Source organism: Pleurodeles waltl, chromosome 6, assembly GCF_031143425.1.
Source record: "Pleurodeles waltl isolate 20211129_DDA chromosome 6, aPleWal1.hap1.20221129, whole genome shotgun sequence".
Classification (NCBI taxonomy): Eukaryota; Metazoa; Chordata; class Amphibia; order Caudata; family Salamandridae; genus Pleurodeles; species Pleurodeles waltl.
The window spans coordinates 864,132,343-864,154,218 of record NC_090445.1 but is presented as its reverse complement, the minus strand read 5'-3'; the positions used below and the strand labels follow the sequence as shown (position 1 = coordinate 864,154,218).

Below are 21,876 nucleotides of genomic sequence, written 5' to 3'. Positions count from 1 at the left end.
CCTCTAGGGGTCGTCACCGGCAGAGCATACATGTGGACACCCGTCTGTTCTCTCACTAATCCCCGTCGCACTGACGCTGACCATGTCAACACATGTCTGCAGCCGCTCATCACATGAGATTTGATCAGCGCTTCAGCAAGAGTCCCGCCTCATCAAATGTACTACTACATCTTCCTCATTTCCGGGGTCTCGGAAGTAAATCTGGTGATGCCACAGACACCAAGAAGCCCTCCATGGAACTCGCACTAGGACAGTGCCGGACCGAGAATCCAAAGCAGCCCAGGCAAATGTTTTCATGCCAGCTCCCAAAGGGTGCATAGCAAACGAGCCGGACCTCTGGGGGGGGAGGCGAAATCCCACAAACATTTTTTTCATTATATATTTAATTGTATTCGTTTTTATAACATACTAAATGACGACCTTACAGTAAACCAGGATACAACAATCTTTATTGGGCCTCTTCAAGGATACCCTCACCATCACCCTCTAACAGTGCCTCTCATCTCTCCATAGCCCACTGCTCACATGTATTTCATTTGTATTATAGCGCCTCTCTCACCAGCATACGGTGTTGGAGCGCACACATACAAATACAATGGCTCATAACGTGTGTAAATCACTGTATAGAAAATGTTACTTAATACAAAGGAGACTACAAGGTGTACAATTAACAGGTCATCCATACTGGCAGGCATTTTTTAAGAGTGCTTGGTCTGGGGAAGCATAAACCGGGGATTCAGAACATAATACAGTGGTCAGAGTTGATTTTACCAATAACAATTTATTTCTACCCAAATAAACCCTTAACAAAATATGTATAATCAAAGAATGGGAAAGAACGACTTTCTATCCCGTTCTAGGCAGTTTGAATGCTTCTCTTTGGTGGCAGTTCATAGCTCACTGTGCTAGATAATGATTGTAACTTATGAACTGCTCAGTAACAAAAGGAGCTGTTTAAGAAAAGCAATATCCCACTGAGGTATGCACATAAAATGCTGTTCTGTAATATGCATATTACACATTCTTTGCAGCAGGCATTGACCCTCTGCGATACCTTAGATGAGTCAAAACTGCCACCAGACAAAATCCTGATCCATCTCTCCAGAAGGTACATTAATCACCAGAGTTATCTTGGCAATTTTATTGTTGCCTGAAAACTGCTGGATATACAAAGAACTGTGCAGCGTTTTTGAAACTGCTGTGCTGCTACATAACTGGCCGCCAGTAACAAAAGCAGCCCCACCACCCTTCCAGCCTCCCGGGAAAACGCCCGATACCCAATATGGCCAGTCCAGCCTTGCACCAGAAAACTGCAGTAGCAATTCACTAATCTGTCAGTTTAAAGATGAAACCTTTGCACCAACAACAGGGCCCTTCTAAAATTGATTTATGTTTGTTTTGAAAATGCTGGCCTCACATTTTTTAACATATCTGCAGAGAACCTGCTACATAACTTGGCAATTTTAAATAGATCTTTAAAAATGATTGAATACATGGCCTCCCAGGCCCATTTGTTCTTTCTAAAGTTCTCTCAAAGAGTGATTTCCCTAGTAATGCTGATAAAATATATTTATATAGCTTACGAGTACTGCTTAATTGGTTAAAGAGATAAATAAACATTTGGTGTCTCCAAATGCCAGAGTAGTCATACATGCAGTCTGCTTTGTCTTAATTTCAGCTCACACTTCTTTCTTCCACTCCATACTCTTCCTGTCTCTTTATCTCATTCTTTCAAATTCATTTCATCTCTGCTTTCTCTCTTTGTCACTGTTTTCTTATCTTTCATTTCCTCCTTTCTTTCTTTTCAGACTTTCTCTCTCTCTTGCTATGGATCAAAGTCTAATGATGATGTGCAAGTCCTGGTCACCTAAAATTAATTTTGGAGCCCACCACCTGCACAAATAAAGCACTCCACACAAGGTATTGAAAATAAGGCACCCACCCTTTCTGAAATGAAAATATTCACTCTTCTTTTGAGTTTATGATATTCATCTTCGGGGAATACTAAGAGGTGCAATGTGTGACAGGGCTTTAAAAAGTGCTGGTGATGAAGTGTTATCACCTGAAGAGGTGGTGGTCCCTGGGGCGGTGCGGGAGGCCAAAAGGCCTCCCCCACAGAAATAAAAACAATTAGCCCCAGGGTTATGGTACTCCCCAGGGCGCAGGATGGGGCGTGTGGCCCCCTGGCACATATTTCCTGCATCGTCCCAGGGAGGTAGCGGTCCCTGGGGCTACGGGGGGAGAGGCTGGGCGGCCCCCTCTGTTAGAAATAAACAATGCCTCTAGGGACTTGGCCCACCCGAGGGCTTAAAAAAGACAAAGTGACAGAGTCCACACTTTAATTTTTTTTTTTATATTTACAGCAGATCCGCTGCAACTCCCACCGTAAATAAAAAAAATGTTTTTTTAGCCCTGGGGGGTTCCTCTGTGACCCCACCACCAGAGCTAAAGGGTCAGGGTGTCTGTACCCTGGTCCCTTTTTTTTTTTTTTTTTAACATTTTTGTCTGGGACTCGGCTCAAGCCGAGTCCCAACATCTCTGCCAACACATCCTTGCTGAAGTGTTGGCAGCCAATCAGATCTCAGCACGAGATTGGGAGGGTTCACAAAGCTTTCACGTCCCATATATATACACATTTAGATTTTCTTTAATTTCTCAAAAACTAATAAACAGACTTACATCAAAAGAGCTCTTTCTTGACCAAGAGCTACCTTTCTGCCAAATTTGGTGTAATTCCGTCCAATGGTTTTGGCACTATCTCTGTTCAATTTATTCTATGGGAATTAACATTGGAAATGCTCTAAATTTCACTACTCACTTTATCTCAGCCCCCAATTGATGCATCACCCCGTAACTTTCCAGACAGCAGCTCATGTGACTGTTGAAATTTTTGGGAAATGTTTGTGAAGATTGGTCAAGCGGCGCCAAAGGTATAGCCAAGTAAAAACAACCTTTTCTATAGAAACTAGGTCATAACTATAACTATCCAGTGGCAACCACCACTAGGTAATATATATATATGTATCCACACACACATGCTCGTACTGGATAACTGTCCTTTAGACTTGGTACTTTCAAAATTAAATGTTTTTGAAACTAACATTGAATTACATGTCTAAAATGCATATAAAGTCTTTTCTCCATTTACTTCTAAAGCATAGGCAACACGCTTATCTCCAAAGGTCATCTTGCAGAGGTAAAATCACCAGCTGTCATTTCTGATTGAGAACATAAGCAACCCATGACGTGTTTGGGCCTCTCATCAATGAGGTGCAGCTAGGATCCTATGGCACAATTACACACCTTACATCTGGGTATATATTTTTGGACTTGGTGCCTGACATCAAAACAACAAAAGATGATAGGTGGAATGCTTGTAAAAATATCGGCCACAGGCAATCGCTCAGGATACATTCCAATCCCTATTGGTGACAGGTGTGCATTTAGCAAATAATATTAGCTGTTTTCATTTTCAATGAATTACATCATTTCAGCAGACAAAATATAAAACGTGGTCCCTTGCAGAACTCTAGACAAGACTTGTTAGAAAAGCGACATTAGAGACTCTGCTTTTGTCTCTGAGACAATGGATCCTCATGGCTGGCAGATAGGATTAAAATAAGTTAGAGTGGTTGTGCACTCAATCTCTGTACTAGGCTTTCAACAGCACAGTTCAATACTAGGAAGTTAGGTGACACAAAAGATAAGATTTTTTAACAGAGGCCAGGTATTGCTGGGGATTCTATGCTGCTTTTTAGGTTGTCCTAACCAGTGGTCCCTGTAAGATGTTTTAACCCCATATACATTTATGAATAACTCACATCAGCCATGTGTCTGCATTTTGCTGTGGGAATACTTGGCTGCAGTTTTATTACATGCATGGACTGTTGTAATACATCATTGGCCCCGTCAATCACAGTGGTTAGCCATAAATCAAGATGACACGGCCATAAAGCATTATTACAGTGTCATAATTCATTCTGAGTGCCATATATCGTTCCTGGCATGATCATAAATCATAACTGGGAGACCGGTCATAAATCACAGTTGACAGGTAATACATCCTCTCCGCCGTACATCAATCATTTTGCAAAAATGTTTGACGTGACCTAAATCATCTGCCCTATAAATCAATCAAGTCCTTGTCATCTGCTTGTCATAATTCTGACACCTTTTGTTGTTGAGGCCCATCCTCCGTGCCACTTTTTGGGGGTCATCCAGTTGTTGTGCAGCCATTTTAATTATAGCTCCATGCACGTTATTTTAACATACTAGGCGTGCCGCTGTGCACTTTAACCTAGATATATTTTATTCAGCTTTGCTTTATTATTGTTACAGTAGCCACTTTTATGGTCTTGTTTTATTTTCTCTCTATCTGACTGTTTTTGTCTAGGCCAGCACACTGTTCTCAAACAAGACATTCTTGCTCACTCTGTGCTTCTTCAAAGGCTGCAGCAAGATAGGTTGCTGGTGAATGTGGTATAAGTTTAGTCTCTGACATTCATAGAAAATACACATCCTCACGTAGGGACATTTTCTCAGACCATCAGCTGTTTTATTATAAAAACACTTGTCCCTTACACATTACAGGGAGATTCCAGCCAGAGAACCACCACTGTATGCTGATTGCTGAATGCTTCGCTACAGCTGTTTTACAGACTTCAGGCCTTTGCTCAGGTATGGGGGATGATGTCTTCCCTGGGGAACCTGAAGGGGAGAATTAGAGCTTAGCACACTGTGCTCTATCATAGCTTAGGTAGGAATTAGTCTGTTGACTCTAGTGACAATATGGTAGCATTATTGTTACGTTTTACTCTCCTTGTCACAATTTTAATATTGTAATGCTGTTTCGTCCTGGTTATTGCAGTCCACGCTTTGCTATCTAAGATGCAGTTGCTTTACTAAAGCATTATTGAAATATATACTGCCTCTGTTTGTCATTGTGTATGTGAGACTAATGTAGCCTACAGAAACGGATAAGACCTGAGTGACCACGGCTTCCCTGAGAAACCAGTTATATCATGCGCTTGGCTGCCCAATCACCCCTGCCCTTGGGTAGAGGTGAGGCACTGCTAGTTAGCCGGAGCAGAACCCGGATTGGAGCAACAGGTGTCACCTGTAGTGGGTCAGACTCAGTCTCTCACACCACAGGCGATTCTGCCACTCAAAATCCAGTAGTCTCATTGGAATAATGAGAGCCTATGCGACATGGTGCCGCCAACGTTTGGTCAGGCTCTAATTTTTGGGTCCTCCTGAGTATCTCTGTCTCACTATATACAACGACACCTCAGTACTATATACGGAGATGTCCGTGGTATCAAGGATTTCCCGATCTGGTGCTGGAGGTTGTTCAAGCTTGAACTCTGAAAGGAAAATCCCTATTTGGTGTGCCTTCTCTGAACAAATTTACGTTCTATTATGGCGAATCCGCAACAGGTAGCAATTGCAGTCAATATGAGACAACCCCTGACTGCACATTTATTAGCAAACGGCCTAACGGCCCAGGGGGGTCCAGTCACATTTGTGGTGGACGCCCATGCAACTTATAGAACAGAACTTTTCTATTCTTGGGTCACATTTCCAGCAGTTGATGGGAACACAAACACATTTCATCACTATACACTTGCAAACATACCTGGACAATACAGGGCATATGCATACTTAAAAATACCTCTATCTTATCAAGAACATAATAATTGGCTTGATGGCGCCCTACCCCACACGATCTTACCAGTTAGGTTAGGTCCTCTAAGTAATGATGGTCCTACCTGGCCTTTATTGGCCACATATACACCTCACCCTGCAGTAGCAAAGTTAGCAGTAGCTGAGGTTTGTCGCTTATATACTGAACTGACAGCGATATACAGATGATTAGTACAGTTTGTAATGCAAACATTGAATACAAACCCAGCATGTCCTGCTCCAGCGCAACCACATGCAGTGACACCAGGTATTAACCTTGCAACTGTACATTCAATTATGGGAAAAGCACCCGCCAAACGAGAGGAAACTCAGTTTTGGTTAGCTCAAAAAATAAATGCATTGGAAGCGGTATTTCCCCATAAGGGACCTCAGGATAAACACAGAATTCTAACGATGTGCTTGCCATTTGGGATGGTCCCCACAGTAGATAACTGTAACACGGTATTTGCCGAGCTCTATACTACCACACACGGTACACCGACACTTGCCAATTTACCAGAAGTGTTGAAGCAAATTCAAGATGAATATGGGGCTGCCCCAGCCCTGGACTTGGGGATGCAATTAATGGGCAATTTTGCCACAGCATCCTCAATTATTTTAAGTAATCTAAAAGGGGAAGCAGTAGCACTAGCAGTGCACATGCGGCTCTGTGATGTTCCTCAACAGAATCAGGAACACAAGCTGCCCAAGATTATCGCAGAGACCTATTCTAGTATTGGTTGAGATATTCTAGGGGCCAGACCAACTAAACCACAATTTCAGGGCAAATATAATTAAGATTTTTCCAAGCAAGCTCCTGTGGGTAACAAAAAAAGCTGGGATAAAATACCAACAAACTCCTGAAAAATAAAGGGGAGAATCTCCGCGTACGGAGACCCCACAGAATAGATATAATCTCCGAAATAGAGATAATATAAAAACGCCTGATAGATATCAATATACTGATACACAACTAGATCGTTCCTTTCAGGACTCATCGGAAAAACGCTGTGAGAGAGGTGGGCGATCAGAGCGAAGAACAGAGTACGTGAAACCGGGACAGGAATCACAACGCTCATCAGAGGTTTCTGTTAAAAAGGAAGAGAAACCTCCCCAACAAAAACCCCAATTTAAAAAGAAAAAGGTGGCAGCAGTTGCAATGCGGCATGCTGCTGAAGAAGAGGGTCCTCTTGAAGAACACGAAGTGGGCACTAGCGCTGCTATATAGTGCGGCAGAGGTCACAGTAGTTCGCCGGAGTTTTCTGGAGGTGAAAGCAACTGATGACTTTCTACAAGTAAAAACTGCGGACATGCGAGTCTCCACACCTGATAGCGTGTATAAAGTAACGCTACAGTTAGGAAACACTGAACGCATAATAGACGCAATCTTTCGGGATTGCGTGGTAAATATATATGATATCTTGTTGGCCGAACAAGATTGGCCACCTGAATTTGTCCGTACCTGCCCATATGGGGAAGAGGTTATTAAGCATTCTTTCTCGCCTCTTGTTCCGGAGGAACTCGCAGAATCCTACGCCATCGATTGGGCATTGGCACAGGCACCCGTGTTATATCGCAACCATGTAGGATGGGGTAAAGAATCCCGCTACCACGTAATACCTATTAAAAATTAACCTCAACCTCAGTATCCAATAAAACATGATGCAAAAGCACCCATGAGAGAAATCCTCACACAACTAGAGTACCAGGGCTTAATTGAACCCTGTGTCTCCCCAATGAATAATCCTTTATTCCCAGTAGCTAAACCGGACCATTCATACAGAATAGTCTTGGATTACAGACATTTAAACAGTCATACACCCACATATGCTATACAAAACTCACATAGCACAGCACTAATGAACAACATAGTGCGCAAAAAATACAATATAACACTGGACATTTCCAATGGTTTCTTCTGCCAGAATATAGCGCCTGAGAGTAGAGACTTAACAAGTTTCAGCGCAGTGGGCTCTCAGAAAAAATTCTGTCATTTACCCCAGGGGTACAAGAACAGTACGAGACTGTTCGCAGCTCGTGTGACTGCAATTTTACACAACATTGACCCTGAAGCATTTTCCTATGTAGATGATATCTGTCTTACGGATGATGAATTGCTACAACATTTAAGACGGGTAGCCCGCATTGTTGTGGGATTTTCCGAATTTGGCTACAAATTCAATTTAAAAAAAACAAAAATAGCCTTCCTCAGCATCATGTTTCTGGGATATGAGCTATCGAGTGAAGGAAAGAGCCTAGTGCCACAATTCTTAGAAAAATGCGCACAATTACAACCTCCAAATATGATTAAAAAACTCCAGTCTCTATTGGGTTTCCTAAATGTTGGCAAAACTTACATTCCAGATTATGCATCACGCATAAAACCCTTATATGACTTAATACGTCCTGACTTTTCAAGTAGATTTTGGACAGTCGAACACACACGCATTCTCAGAGACCTACAGACATGCTTGCAGCACAACATCTACACACAAGGAACAACAAAACACACTTGGTCATCAGAGTAATTGCTGGTGCCATTGGTTTCACCTATGTAACCTTTAATGAAGGTGATACAGTCCTAATAGCATACAAATCACATGTATACTCTGCAGCAGAACAACGCTTTGCTCCCACTGCGAAAACACTCACTGCTGTTCAGATGGCTGTCATTAAAAAAAAAGACCTCTAGCCCAGGGCAAACGCATTATTGTTGTTTCTCCAATCCCAGCCCTAGAGGCTGTCACAAAAGCCAGAGTTCCTAATGCAAAAGCATTACATCCACGTTGTATCCAATGGGCCAAGTCTTTGACAGCCACTGATGTAGATTAAATTTTTAACCCAAAATTACAAACTCAAGAATTTTTGCAATACGAACTAGAGTACCCAGTTCCAGCAAATACATTGCCTATTGAACAATATCATAGAGTCATGTACACCAATGGCTCTGTATAACCTGCGATTGGCACAAAGCATCAATACTCTGCCGCTTGCGCAGTTGTAAGCGGCTATATGGAGGACAATACATTTTGTCCCCTACATACATTTACGCAAACCCTAGGGGATTGCACAGCACAACTATCAGAGCTGAAAGCTCTGGTGATGGCACTGGAACATACGGATCCTGCACAGCACACGCTGATTGTTTGAGATTCGTACCTTTGTGTCCAGTCCTTCAATGAATACCTGCATTATTGGTGCCAGAATGGGTTCAGAGATTCTAAAGGCAACACCATTAAACACAGATTACTGTGGGGGAAAGTAGCGGATCTGAAGGAAACACTACCAAATGTCCATGTTGTACATACACTTGGACACCAGCGCGTTGGAATACACGTAGCTGGGAATACACTGGCTGATGAAGCCGCAAAGTTAGCAGTTGCTACGGCCACTGTTGCTGCAGTAATCTGCTCAGGAGCGAAACTAGACGCAGACATATGGGCTGCAGTGAAAGCTATGGCTGATGGTACGCCCTATTCAAAAGCATTTCCTGCTAAATATTCCTACCGTATGGGAGGCTGCCTAAACGCTGAAGTTAAGATACCAGGCATAGAGGTTCGAGAAATTCCCAATAAAGATATAAGACCAGAGTTGATTAAAGCAGTGCATGAGCGGGCAGCATCTGCCCATGCTGGTGTAGCGGCTACAATATCATTGCTACACGCCTGTTTTTGGTGGCCAGGCCTATACAAGGAGGCCAAGCAGTATGTCCTTTGTTGTGACATCTGCCAACAAATCAAAGTTTCCACTGCTAAGCGCCCACCGCAGACACCCCTCCTAATTTCTAATAAACCTTCACAATGTGTGTACTTGGACCATTCCAGTCCCCTAACACCGGATAGTGCATACAAATACATCCTAGTCGCTGTTGACTCCTGCTCCAGATTTCTATGGGTGTGGCCACAATGCTCGGCTGACGCTCGGACTTTTATTAAACATTTGCAAGTCTTTATCGGTACATATGCAGTAGCGGCTTTCCACTCGGACCAGGGTCCTGCTTTCACCTCAAGGGCATTCAGGGACGCCATGGCTTCATTGGGGGTCCAACTCCAGTACTCGTCTCCATTTCATCCCGAGGGAAATAGTGTTGTGGAGTGATTAAACCATGATTTAAAGCAATCCTTAACAGCCAGAGTCTTAGGTACAGGTCGTAGTTGGCTTAATCACCTGTGTGGCGTCCAGAGAACACTTAACAATCTGCCTAGAAGGTCCCTGGGGGGTCATACTTCATATAAATGCCTGTCTGGAACTCAAATGTATGTTCCAGATCTTGATGGTCCAGGCGTGGAGGCGGCAGAAACACCTTTTGACATAAATGAACATGTCACTGTCTTACAGGAATTCCAACAGTTCCGTGACGACAACTCTTCTGCCAGTGCTGCCTCCAGAGGAATTAAGGATGTACATGTAAGCCTACCGGCTGGATTCCTAGAGTGGGGGATCTAGTATGTGAAGAGGTTGCTGTGAAAAAGGAATTTGGTCCTTCTTATCGTGCACCAGTCCCAGTCTTGGGAATACACGGTACCAGAACTGTCATTCTACCATGGTTGGCTGGTGCCAAATAATTTTTTTTTGTCTCCATCGACAATGTCAAACTACACCATATGGCCAATCCTGCACAGCCAACCAAAAGGAACAGCCAGTAGTTCCTGAATCCCTCTCACTACTGGTCAAGAAGTTCCTCTACAAGTTGTAAGCAGCAACACTGACACCTCTCCGAGCTTGGGGAGGGTGGAAAATGATCTTGCATTGGTTCCATTGACATCAAATAATGTGGAAATAACTGATCGATTTGACACAACTTTGACACAGACGGATGGTGCTATTTATTCTGTGCCACCACGGGAAACACCAACTCCACCAACAAAAATGGCTCCAGTTTTTGCACAAACTGCTTCTGGATACTTTGCCGACATCAATGATGACTTTTCGGACTCATTCGCCTCTTCGACACCTGAACTGTCAAAAACACGTAAACTGATAAATTGGCTTAAAGTAACTTACTTCAATCTTCCATAGAACTATCTGTGGCTTTCCTTGACTGTACTAGCCTTACTGCTTTGCATTGGGTTTGTCATCACATACTTTTTGTTAATACATGGTCATTTTCTTCCTGAAAAATCAACAGATGAACTGGTGGATGAGGTCCTAAAACCACATTTTTCTTCTCACAAGGTCCGCAGAGACTTGTCTTTTGTGAACATTTCCGCTATACCAATTCCTGATGGGATTGTTTGGGATAAAGTAACATTTGATATATGCGGCCCTACGGAGGTCATTCAAATACATATGACTGTACTAGCCTTACTGCTTTGGATTGGGTTTGTCATCACATACTTTTTGTTAATACATGGTCATTTTCTTCCTGAAAAATCAACAGATGAACTGCTGGATGAGGTCCTAAAACCACATTTTTCTTCTCACAAGGTCCGCAGAGACTTGTCTTTTGTGAACATTTCCGCTATACCAATTCCTGATGGGATTGTTTGGGATAAAGTAACATTTCATATATATGGCCCTACGGAGGTCATTCAAATACATAAGTGTTTAAACTTTCAATGAACAATATAATAATACCTGGGGTTGTTTCTGATGATTGGGATGTGAAAACAGTTGATTCTATGATGACTGAATTGCAGTGTTATACTGTATTTGAAAACGAAGATGTTTATCAATCTAAAGAGAAATATGGTGATATGTTTTGCTATAATTATTATGGGCACCATTTCATCCACAGAGCAAGCAGCCCAAAGACTGTTTTTAATCATACACAATGGGAACACTGTCCGGGAGTTCTAAAACGTATTCTGAAAAGTATACATATTTTTCTGGGCACAATGTTAAAAATGCTGAGTCGTATTATTTTAAATTGCCACCTAAAGAAAACATACGCATACTATTGACAAATACAAAATGTATATATTCGGATTCCTTTGTTTCCCGGTTGACTATAGAAGGCTATGAATATTGGCTGAAGTCGATTGACTTGACTTAAAAAGTGTGTGGGGAACTAGACATTGGCAAATACTGTGGAAGGAAGCTTTATTTAGAGCATGCCTGATACCTGTTCAAATTATATTTTTTAATGAAACAGTACAACAAACAAGTTGTTTAGGCTTAGCAAAGATTAAGGAATTGAACACACCCAGCATACCTTCCCCTGCAAAATTTTATAAATGGCAAAAATATATAAATGCAACTGAAGATCAGCTCGATGAATGGGTCCAGAATGGCACATTTAATGTTTCACTGACACGTCCTGGCGGGTGGTTATTGTGGCCAATAGATACCAATGGGTTTCACAAACGTTTTATCAACCCCTCGGGGGGTTTTAGAACTAGTAGGCCGGACCCTCGCTAAATATCGTCCGAAAATGCTGGTATAGTAAGAACATACAGTGTAGGGAAACTATGCCAGCAATGGTTAAAGACTTCCTCACTAGATGCGGTTAGAGAACACCTCAGTCTCCTGTCTTATAACACCAACTTACAAGACTTCCTCTTAGGCCACAGTAAACAACGCAGAAAACGCTTCTTATATGAAGAATATAATGAAATTTAGACGCTTTCACAACAAGAAGCTGCTGGCTGGTTAAGGCAAATAGACCAGGAAAATTTAAAGAAGGCATTAGCTGTTGTAGATAATGGGATTAATGCCCTGTCCGACCGGATATACACCTTAAATAACATTGTCTCTTCTGCTATAGACATTATACAAACAGATATGTCTTCCTTACATCAACGACAGAGTCAGCTAAGGTCCAGTTGGGTTGGACACTTCAAACATTGAAGGCGGGTCACGTTCCCTGGCAATATGTCAGCATGAGGGAAATATTTTCTTCTTTTAATTTAACGCGACAACAACTAATGGCTAAGAAAAATTCGACTTATGTCATGCTAAACATTGAAAATTTTTAAAAGTTGCCTTTTACTGTGGCTGAAATGCCATCTGCTGAGTGGTTAATACACAGGGTCATTAATCTGCCTATTTCCACACTACAATTCACATCCTGTTTAAAACACATTCCGGTAGGCAGATACGAAAAACTGGGAGATAGTTACATCCTTGAGGTTGGGAGCTACCCTTCGCATACAAATGTCTCCGTGGCATGAAAGAAGTCTTTCTTAGCGGTAATGAATGCAAGACTTCTGGCAGCCATTCAATGGTTTGTAAACAGCTGTCCTTGCATGGGGCTTGTAATGCGTCTGCAGCAAACTTGGCTTGTTACCTGAAGGGAGTTCCAATCCCCTTGATTAGACCTACATTCCAGGTGCTTTCAAACGGCAGCTATGTTCTCCTCAATGGTGAAGACTGTTGTGGGATGCGAGCTGGAATAGTTTATGTTGTTTCGCTCTTTAAGATTGTTACATGCTGTGGGAACGTTCTTTTTTCCTCTCACTAAAATAAAAGATGTGCCAGACAGTTGGCCTCATATTGCTACTTCTAATCTAAATGTTGACAAGTTGAGCAGACTCAAGGCTTTATCGTTTCAAAAACATGTGGCTCTTACATCTGCACGCGAGACCTACGCACTTCAGGTGGCAAGGTCGTCAGCAGAGATACAGTCCCTTTTAAGTACCAACTTTCCGAGACACTTTGGTGAACTCGTGGGACGGATATTTAATGTGTCCAGTACTACTGGAATCACAAATTTCTTTAAGGCTGTTGGTTCTGGTTTAGTTCACACCTTCTCCTCCATATTCGGTTTAATACCATCAGCCATCCACTCAATGTTCTCCAGTATTTTCGGGGGATTTCCAATAACTTTGGCTATAATAGTTGGCGTTTTGCTGTTGCTATTTTTTATGCGAAATGGCTGTCCCGCCGCAACATGGAGGAACAAAAGCGCTACCATCAGTGCAGCTGTGTCATGAACGCATGATGCAGTGTTTTGGAGCAACACTCCTGGAGCAATTGGGGTGCGACTGGTCCCTGATATTCAAACCTGTTTTACATAGTGTGCAGCCCGTGTTTCGGTGCCTCTGGTGCTCTTTGGAACATGCACTGGAAGCTTGTCTTTCTACACAGCACTTACTTTCATTGGACGCTGATCTGTTGATGTTCTCGCTGAGGGCTCATTACCAGTCATGCGTGTTGAGGGTGCGTTTGCTGCGGGAAGCTACTTATGAGTTGCCCTTCCTGGAGGATGTGGCTCTTAACTCATCATTGGGCACACCACGGAATGCCGCCTTGGCTGAGGCTCAGGCTATGGAACACGACTGCTCCTGGGCCTTCTCGGCGATGCCTTTCTAACTTTAACACCTGCCGAAGTGGAAGATTTCCTGTCCTCCATTGTCCCGGAATCGATTGGAAATGCTAAAAATAACTCTGACTCTTGAAATTCGGTCCCTTTTAGGCCACATGTTCACAGTTTTAAATTGTCCTTTTATGCGCTCATGTGTCCTTGTCATTATTGACATTTTTTATATATATATCTTAGGTTGAGTTTTAGTGGCTTTTAAGTATATTTAGGCTTTGAACCACTTTCAACTGAAGTGGGGAGGGTGTTGTGTAGCCATTTTAGTTATAGCTCCATGCAAGTTTTTTAACATACTAGGCGTGCCGCTGTGCACTGTAACCTAGATATATTTTATTAGGCTTTGCATTATTATTGTTACAGTAGCCACTTTTACGGTCTTGTTTTATTTTCTCTCTATCTGCCTGTTTTTGCCTAGGCCAGCACTCTGTTCTCAAACAAGACATTCTTGCTCACTCTGTTCTTTTTTCAAGGCTGCAGCAAGATAGGTTGCCGGTGAACGTGGTATAAGTTTAGTCTCTGACATTCATAGAAAATACACATCCTTACATAGGGACATTTTCTTAGAACATCAGCTGTTTTATTATAAAAACACTTCCCTGTCCCTTACACGTTAGAGAGAGATTCCAGCCAGAGAACCACAACTGTATGCTGATTGCCAAATGCTTCGCTACAGCTGTTTTGCAGACTTCAAGCCTTTGCTCAGGTATGGGGGATGATTTCTTCCCAGGGGAACCTGAAGGGCAGAATTAGAGCTTAAAACGCTGTGCTCTATCATAGCTTAGGTAGGAATTAGTCTGTTTACTCTAGTGACAATATGGTAGCATTATTTTTATGTTTTACTCTCCTTGTCACAATTTTAATCTTGTCATGCTGTATCGTCCTTGTTATTGCAGTCCACGCTTTGCTATCTAAGATGCAGTTGCTTTATTAAAGCATTATTGAAATATATACTGCCTCTGTTTGTCATTGTGTATGTGAGACTAATGTAACTGAGAGAAACAGATAAGACCTGAGTGACCAGGGATTCCCTGAGAAATCAGTTATGTCATGCGCTCAGCTGCCATTCACCTCTGCCCTCGGGTAGAGGTGAGGCACTGCTAGTTAGCCAGAGCAGAACCCGGATTGGAGTGACAGGTGTCACCTGTAGTGGGTCAGACTCAGTCTCCCACACCGCAGGCGATTCTGCCACTTGAAATCCAGTAGTCTCGTTTGAAAAATGAGAGCCTACACAACACAGTTTTGTTGGACTTTTGTTGGTTCTTTCTCTGATCTTGAGGGGTCTAGCTGCTTACTGCTGTTAGGCTCAACTTGCTACCTTGTCTGTCCATTTTTGCACCCTGCCAACTGGCGGGTCTGGGTTGCGAGTGCTGTGCTCCGCTTACTCCCCCATCAGCCTACTTACCCTGCCATAAGGCATCCCAAGGTAAGTGGCCTACCTCCGGCACACCGCCCTCCGGTGTGCCTCCTTTACCAACCAACGTACCCCTTTTACTGCCACGCCACCTGTGGGGCTCACGTCCCCAGGTGGCTCCCCCTTTCGTCCTTTGCTTGATCTTCCACCTTTCAGTGCAGCCCTTGGCTACCTGTCTGGCTCTCACCAGTGCACCTCGGTGTCCCAGTCATCAGGCCTCCCAAGGATCACTGTTGTGGCAATGTATTCCTTTCTGACAGCCTACCAGCAGCTTTTATGTTTTTCATGACACTGTTTAAAGGTGCTGTCTCTGCCACTGTGGCGGCAGTCTCCTGACCTGCGCCTTCTCTTGTGATACAGTCCTCGTATATTCAGCCCAGATTAACTAAAATCTCTCCCGGATCCTATTTTGCTTCCTCCCTTTGACTTTTATACAGGACATTTCTCCCATGCTCAGGCGTACTAGTATTAGAGGGATGGACATCCAGGCCTTTGCTACTATTGCTTTACAGAAGACATGCGCGATATCTGTTATCCTGCCTATCATTACTCCTTGTTCTCCCGTTGCAACTCAAATGATCTTATTCAGGGCGAGCTAGGGATGTTATCCCCTGAGGTTGAGATAATCCTTCAATGGCCTCTTTACTCCCTTTAACATGGTTAGTGGTATGGGGAGTGTTACATACTGCAGGTGATATCATTACTCCCGCTTCAATTTGTAGTGAGTTCAATGCCCTTTTTAATATTAAGTCTTGGCTTGTATTTATAGAATGCTGCTAAGGCTGGCTTCAGCAATGGTGGTGCCTCCCACCCCCAATGACTTGCTTCTTTGACAATTCCACTGCTCGTATCCCAGTAGGGTGTCAGAGCCCTATAGGTCAGCTGTATACTATATGGAGACAACAGAACCTATTATCCATAAATCTGTGTACAGGAAATGTTACTTAAGATAATGAATGCTTCCAATGTGTGGTACATATTCTTCCTCCAACGACATTGTAATTAGGGTGCCCAGCAATGCATGAGCTAGGGATTTAAAGTCACCCCCCCAAATGGAGTTGGCTTGTACCCAACAGGATGTATTTACACATCACCACCTTTCGTAGCCATTTTAAGATCATTATAGACTGGGGAAGGCCAAACGCTCTAGCCTACACCATACACAAATGACTGATGGACCCCTGTCAAGTTGTCATTGGTTACTCACCTGTTAACAAGGGAAAACCATTAAATACAATTGATCGCTGGATTAGCAATACTAGCCGTGGCTGAAAGAGGGAGAAGCATCTTGGGCTCCCTTGAATACCTTCCCCACATGCTCCAAATGTGCTGCACTCCTTCCTCAGGGTTATGCGCGGGCACAATAGTATCCTCTTCAGCCTCTCAGTTTGTTGTTTCCGCTCGCAGGTGTCATAAATGAAAGAAAGAACAGAGGAACCGTCAGACATCTGTTGTCAAAGGAGCGATGCAGCACACTGTCACCAAGCTGAAAACCTGCTCAACGAACTCCCATAAATGCTTGCACCAGTAAGTAAAGTGTTTGCTTCTGTTAACTTCCCCTGTGTGGCCTGTGGGAGTGTGCATGCAGACATTCCGCTGCAGGGAATGGTGTGGCTGAGAGTATACCGTGCATACCTGCAAATTACCTTGAAATGTTCCCTGGTATTTCTAAGCACCCAAATATAGTCATCGTGTTTCCTACTCCTAGACATACTTGGAAACATTTTTTTTTCGTCTTTGGCACTAGATTAGTAGCACATAAATCTTTCTGTAGTTTCAGGTCGCATCAACAAGGTAAAATGCTAATATGATCCCCTTGTGCATACTTGACCGATACATATCAACCAGGTACAAACCTGGAAGAGAAACCTCGACTTTCGGTGTGAGGGTCTGCGACCTTACCCTTTATGCCACAGGTGAGTGTTAACAAGTTTAAAATAACAGAAGAATGATGTTATCTAATTACACAAAAATGCTGCATTATGCTGTGTAATTTGTCTTTCCTTGTTGCATAACTTACTGAAATCTGCCACATAATTTCGCCCTCTCCTGCCACATAATTCCAGTGGCTTACACCCAACGAGAAAGCGTTAACCGGCTGTTTTGCTTTCACTAATGACCGAGCTGACAAAAATCTCTGGAATGCACTTCTCAGTTCAAAGAAGACATTTATTATTATTTCACCACGAGGTTCCTAAAAAATGAAGGAGATTAGTAGATCGACAGCACACGTTTAAAAATAGTCGAAGCAGTGAAAGGAAAATATACCACAATGATTCTCAACTGCAAGGTACAGAGCAAATTTATGTGATTATATTATAGCATAATTGAAAGTCAAAGAATAAAGTAAAAATTCATCACCATAGGGCCTGCCAAGCTCTTCATCTTACTCATGCCAGCAAGAAGATGACCCAGTTCAACTGCGAGAAAGAGATATCCACCCTCACGGGACAAGTGTGTGTGTCAGGCATTCGATGTCTAATCCTAACCGAGGTCTTGGAAATTCCCTCGCTACTGAGCAGAGCCACCTTTTTTATACCTTTGAAGAACCGAAAGGGCTTTCTGGAAAAACCCTCCTATGAAAGAGAAATATTCCAACATGCTGGCTACTGTAGGTCAGAGTTGGAAGAAAAGCGTTGAAAACTGGCCAGATTCTCAAGGTTCTCCTCCCAAGGCCGCACTGTTCCCTGCACTGTACTTTCTTATCATGTTGACTGGCTAACTGTTTGGTGAGAAAGAAATACAAAAAACAAGCTCAGTTTACCTTGTGGAAAAACACAGCTCAACTGCAATGTCTAACGCCACAATAAAGCCAATAGGCAGCTAAACTGAATACAAAATATAATCTGCAACTGGTGAATACTGAACAACTAATATGCAAAGTGGTGCAACACAAAGTCAGTGGTCAAACATACATATTTTCATCACACCAGCCCAGTGAATAATTTTGCAGGGGCAGCTTTTCACATAAATAGCATATCACTGCTTAACAGCTAATATTAACACTTTGGAAAAAACACGCCGAAATGCAAAATACCTTGTCACAATGTATGTGAGTATCAACTGCTAAAAATGTCTGAAGAGACACTGAAACCAGAAAAAGCAGTGTGCCGCACCCCTCTGCCTCATTCCATCAACCCTGCCACATAATTTGGCCCTCTTCTGCCACATAATTCCAGGGGCTTACTTCCAGCATTTAAGGGGTTAATCAGCCCAGTGCCTAATTGCACACTTGCCCCCAGCCATTACTCGTACTAGAAATTGGATTATCCAATTGTAAAAAAAGAAAGCATGACGAGCCGCCCGCCCGCTGCCTGCTGGTTATTAGCCCAGGGGCTCACCTGTGAATCTGTGAGCTTATGAATTAATACAGATCACCAAATTCTGCCTCGCTACACTGTGTGATTTGCCTTTCCTTCTCCGATAATTTAGACAGTCTTGACACGTAATTCGGTTCTCTCCCGACGCATAATTCCAGTGGCTCTTTATATAACTCAGCACAGCCTGTGCCACCCCTATGCGTCCGTAGCTCAATTAAAAGGGCAGAAAGAGGCGTGTCATGTGCAGATTTCAGTATATACTTCATTGCATAATAGAAACACTGAACTCTCAAAATCATTTTGTGTGCCCAATAGTAACCATATAGTATTCCAGGCCTGTTCGCGATTCTAATGTTCTTTTTAACTCTTGCTTTAATTAACCAGTAGCGGTACTCCGGACAAGGGGAAAGGATGCCTCTTCCCCCCAGTTTGTTTCCACTCTCCCCAGGATGGGCCCAAATGGCTGATTTCGGGGGTCTCGACCATAGGTGTGAATTTGTGAACTCCCCTCCCTCAACCACAAAATTGACCTCGACCAACAATACACAAGCATACCGGCTAGGTCTCTTAGCAAACATCTGCGCCTCAAGAGTACGCCAGCTTGCGAACGTCCTCTTCCCAGAAGTACTTTCCCTTAATCACTGTACCTTTGATCCCGTACCCTCTCAATAACAAACCTTGATTGAATACTCTGGTGACATATAAAAATCCCCTATGTGACTAGGCCGCCAACACGCCAGCAAGTCCTGCCTCAGGAAACTGTGCAGAACGTGCCACCAATGGAGCAGGGGCCCCTCCGACTCAACGCGCATTAACCCCTCCGTGTACGATGATGCTAGGTTTATTCCTATTGTTATTGGAGGGGGCAGCACATAAATACTATTGCAAACTGTAACCAATGAGTCGCCGTTGGCAACAATAAATGCATAATCAATCAATCAGATTATTTCTAAAGCGCGCTACATACCCGTCAGGGTTTCAAGGCGCTGGGGGGTGAAGGGGGAGCTGCTACTGCTCGAAGAGCCAGGTCTTGAGGTGTCTTCTGAAGGAGAGCAGGTCCTGGATCTGTCTTAGGTCAGACGGGAGGGTGTTCCAGGTCTTGGCGGCGAGGTAAGAGAAAGATCTGCCGCCAGAGGAACTTCCTCGGATGCGTGGGACGGATGCAAGGGCGAGGTTGGCGGAGCGGAGCTGCCGGGTGGGGGTGTAGAAGCTGAGTCTGCTGTTCAGGTAGGTGGTCCGGTGTTGTGAAGTGCTTTGTGTGCGTGGGTGAGGAGCTTGAAGGTGATCTTCTTGTTGACGGGGAGCCAGTGAAGGTCTCTAAGGTGGGGGGTGATGTGGCTGTGACGAGGGGATGTTGAGGATGAGTCGGGCGGAGGCATTTTGGATGCGTTGGAGGCGTTGCAGGTGTTTGGACGGGATGCCAGCATAGAGTATGTTGCCGTAGTCGAGTCTACTGCTGACGAGGGCCTGGGTTACTGTTTTTCTTGTCTCAGTTGGGATCCATTTGTAGATTCTGCGAAGCATGCGGAGGGTGTTGTAGCAGGAGGAGGAGACGGCGTTGACTTGTTTTGACATGGAGAGGGATGAGTCGAGGATGAAGCCGAGGTTTTGTGCGTGGTCGGTTGGTGTTGGTGGGGTGCCCAGCGAGGCAGGCCACCACGAGTCATCCCAAGCGGAGGGTGTGGGCCCAAGGATGAGAACCTCTGTTTTGTCCGAGTTCAGTTTCAGCCGGCTGCTTCTCATCCAGTCGGTGACGGCTTTCAGGCCCTCGTGGAGGTTGGTTTTGGCGGTGTGTGGGTCCTTGGTGAGGGAGAGGATGAGTTGGGTGTCGTCGGCGTAGGAGATGATGTTGAGGTTGTGTTGACGGGCCACTTGTGCGAGGGGGGCCATGTAGATGTTGAAAAGTGTTGGGCTAAGGGAGGAGCCCTGGGGTACGCCGCAGATGATGTTGGAGGCTTTGGATAGGAACGGGGGAGGCGGACTCTCTGGGTTCTGCCAGAGAGGAAGTATGTGGTCCAGTCGAGGGCCTGGTCTTGGATCCCTGCTTCGAGGAGGCGGATTTTCAGAGTGTGGTTGCAGACAGTGTCGAAGGTGGCCGACAGGTCTAGGAGGATGAGGGCCGATGTTTCTCCATTGTCGAGATGGTTCTGATGTCGTCTGTGGCAGCGAAGAGGGCGGTCTCGGTACTGTGGTTTCGTCTGAAGCCAGATTGGGAGGGGTCGAGAATGTTGTTGTCTTTGAGGTATCGGGTGAGCTGTGCGTTGACGATTTTCTCAATGACCTTCGCCGGGAATGGGAGCAGGGAGATGGGCCATAGTTCTTCAGGACTTTGGGGTCCGCCTTTGGTTTTTTGAGTAGTGCGTTGATTTTTGCGTGTTTCCAACTTTCCGGGAATCTTGCAGTTTCGAAGGAGATGTTGATGACCTTCCTTAGGTGTGGTGCGATGGCTGTGTCTGCTTGTTGAATATGTGGTGATCCGGAGTGAATGGAATTCATGGTCTTGCGGGTTTCGTCGTCGCTGATGCTAGTCCATGAGGTCAGGCGGCAGGAGCGGGTGGAGTTCGTGGAGGGCGGAGTGGGTGTGTCTGAGGTGTTGAAGCTGTCGTGGATGTCTGTGATTTTCTGGTGGAAGGCGGTGGCTAGGGCGTGGCATAGTTCTTGGAAGGGGATGATGTCGTTGACGGTGGAGCTAGGGCTGGAGAGTTCTTTTACGATGTTGAAAAGTTCTTTGCAGTCGTGAGCGCTGTTTTCTAGGCGAGTTTTGAAGGAGGATCTTTTTGCTAGCCTGATGAGTTGGTGATGGTTGCGTGTGGCGTCCTTGAGTGCCGTATGGTTGTTTGGTGTGCGTTCGAGTAGCCATTTTTGCTTGAGTTTGCGGCATTCGCGTTTGGAGTTTTGGAGGTTGTTGGTGAACCAGGTGGCTTTTTTGTTGACTTGGTTGTTGGATGGTTTCCTGAGTGGAGCAAGGCGGTTGCCGCAGTCGTTGATCCATAGCTTGAGGTTGTGGGTGGCGGAGTCAGGATCAGTGGGGTTGGAGGGTGGTTTCTGGGCTAGGGCGTTGGTTAGTTGATCTTCGGTGATTTTGCCCCAGCGACGGCGGGGGGGTTGCTTGGTGAGGTGGTGTTCAGTTTGTTTCTTGAAGGTGAAATGGATGAAGTGGTGGTCGGTCCAGTAGAGTTTGGTGGTGTGGTTGAAGGTGACGT

At 44.3% G+C, this 21,876-nt stretch overlaps 1 long non-coding RNA gene across 1 annotated transcript; it reads left to right on the top strand.

Annotated features, from left to right (window-relative positions):
• Positions 1–4,587: 4,587 nt before the first annotated feature.
• On the top strand, positions 4,588–17,266 carry LOC138302054 (uncharacterized). Its single transcript, XR_011205247.1, has 3 exons — positions 4,588–4,677; positions 16,761–16,880; positions 17,128–17,266. It is a non-coding gene; the product is annotated as an uncharacterized lncRNA (long non-coding RNA).
• The last annotated feature ends 4,610 nt before the right edge of the window (positions 17,267–21,876 follow it).